Genomic DNA, 2,500 nt, shown 5'->3' with positions numbered 1-2,500 from the left:
CGTCAACACCCGCTAGGGCCATCGCAATGCTTTGTTTTAATTAGACAGTCGGATTCCCCCAGTCCGTGCCAGTTCTGAGTTGATCGTTGAATGGCGGCCGAAGAGAATCCGCGCACCCGCGCGCCCCCGGAGGAGCACGCTAAGGCGGACGCGGCCTCGCAGCAAGGAAGATCCGTGGGAGGCCAAGGCACGGGACCGAGCTCGGATCCTGCACGCAGGTTGAAGCACCGGGGCGCGAACGCCGCGCAGGCGCGCGCATCCTGCACCGCCGGCCAGCACGAGGCCAACCAACGGCGAGAGCAGACCACGCCCGCGCTAAACGCCCGCACTTACCGGCACCCCTACGGCACTCACCTCGCCCAGGCCCGGCACGTTAGCGCTGACCCACTTCCCGACCAAGCCCGACACGCCCCGATCCTCAGAGCCAATCCTTATCCCGAAGTTACGGATCCAATTTGCCGACTTCCCTTACCTACATTATTCTATCGACTAGAGGCTCTTCACCTTGGAGACCTGCTGCGGATATGGGTACGAACCGGCGCGACACCTCCACGTGGCCCTCTCCCGGATTTTCAAGGTCCGAGGGGAAGATCGGGACACCGCCGCAACTGCGGTGCTCTTCGCGTTCCAAACCCTATCTCCCTGCTAGAGGATTCCAGGGAACTCGAACGCTCATGCAGAAAAGAAAACTCTTCCCCGATCTCCCGACGGCGTCTCCGGGTCCTTTTGGGTTACCCCGACGAGCATCTCTAAAAGAGGGGCCCGACTTATATCGGTTCCGCTGCCGGGTTCCGGAATAGGAACCGGATTCCCTTTCGCCCAACGGGGGCCAGCACAAAGTGCATCATGCTATGACGGCCCCCATCAACATCGGATTTCTCCTAGGGCTTAGGATCGACTGACTCGTGTGCAACGGCTGTTCACACGAAACCCTTCTCCGCGTCAGCCCTCCAGGGCCTCGCTGGAGTATTTGCTACTACCACCAAGATCTGCACCGACGGCGGCTCCAGGCAGGCTCACGCCCAGACCCTTCTGCGCCCACCGCCGCGACCCTCCTACTCGTCAGGGCTTCGCGGCCGGCCGCGAGGACCGGCCATGACTGCCAGACTGACGGCCGAGTATAGGCACGACGCTTCAGCGCCATCCATTTTCAGGGCTAGTTGCTTCGGCAGGTGAGTTGTTACACACTCCTTAGCGGATTCCGACTTCCATGGCCACCGTCCTGCTGTCTTAAGCAACCAACGCCTTTCATGGTTTCCCATGAGCGTCGATTCGGGCGCCTTAACTCGGCGTTTGGTTCATCCCACAGCGCCAGTTCTGCTTACCAAAAGTGGCCCACTTGGCACTCCGATCCGAGTCGTTTGCTCGCGGCTTCAGCATATCAAGCAAGCCGGAGATCTCACCCATTTAAAGTTTGAGAATAGGTTGAGGTCGTTTCGGCCCCAAGGCCTCTAATCATTCGCTTTACCGGATGAGACTCGTACGAGCACCAGCTATCCTGAGGGAAACTTCGGAGGGAACCAGCTACTAGATGGTTCGATTAGTCTTTCGCCCCTATACCCAGCTCCGACGATCGATTTGCACGTCAGAATCGCTACGGACCTCCATCAGGGTTTCCCCTGACTTCGTCCTGGCCAGGCATAGTTCACCATCTTTCGGGTCCCAACGTGTACGCTCTAGGTGCGCCTCACCTCGCAATGAGGACGAGACGCCCCGGGAGTGCGGAGGCCGCCGCCCCGTGAAGGGCGGGGAAGCCCCATCCTCCCTCGGCCCGCGCAAGGCGAGACCTTCACTTTCATTACGCCTTTAGGTTTCGTACAGCCCAATGACTCGCGCACATGTTAGACTCCTTGGTCCGTGTTTCAAGACGGGTCGTGAAATTGTCCAAAGCTGAAGCGCCGCTGACGGGAGCGATTATTCCGCCCGAGAGCATCCCGAGCCAACAGCGGCGCGGGTCCGGGGCCGGGCCAGGTAGGTCCGTCATCCGGGAAGAACCGCGCGCGCTTGCCGGGAGCCCGAGCGCCCAAAGGGGCGAATCGACTCCTCCAGATATACCGCCGAGCAGCCAGCCAGGACACCGGGGCTCTGCCCAACAGACGCGAACCGAGGCCCGCGGAAGGACAGGCTGCGCACCCGGGCCGTAGGCCGGCACCCAGCGGGTCGCGACGTCCTACTAGGGGAGAAGTGCGGCCCACCGCACACCGGAACGGCCCCACCCCGCGGCGAGTGGAAAGGCAACCGGACACGACCCCGCCGCGGATTGCTCCGCGCGGGCGGCCGGCCCCATCTGCCGAGGGCGGGGGCCAGTGGCCGGATGGGCGTGAATCTCACCCGTTCGACCTTTCGGACTTCTCACGTTTACCCCAGAACGGTTTCACGTACTTTTGAACTCTCTCTTCAAAGTTCTTTTCAACTTTCCCTCACGGTACTTGTTCGCTATCGGTCTCGTGGTCATATTTAGTCTCAGATGGAGTTTACCACCCACTTAGAGCTGCACTCT

The 2,500-nt window shown here is 61.0% G+C and overlaps 1 non-coding gene across 1 annotated transcript in view; it reads right to left on the bottom strand.

Moving 5' to 3' along the window:
• Nucleotides 1-2,500, bottom strand: part of LOC126323824 (large subunit ribosomal RNA) — a gene marked incomplete at its 5' end in the record, with an annotated part of 4,312 nt that extends 1,812 nt beyond the window's left edge. The window contains one exon of the ribosomal RNA XR_007559689.1: nucleotides 1-2,500. This exon is cut by the window's left edge and continues 1,812 nt beyond it. This is a non-coding gene — a ribosomal RNA (large subunit ribosomal RNA).

The sequence above is a fragment of the Schistocerca gregaria genome, unplaced genomic scaffold (genome assembly GCF_023897955.1).
Source record: "Schistocerca gregaria isolate iqSchGreg1 unplaced genomic scaffold, iqSchGreg1.2 ptg000873l, whole genome shotgun sequence".
Lineage (NCBI taxonomy): Eukaryota > Metazoa > Arthropoda > Insecta > Orthoptera > Acrididae > Schistocerca > Schistocerca gregaria.
Note: the sequence above shows the minus strand (reverse complement) of the source record. Positions and strands in the feature narration are given on the sequence as shown.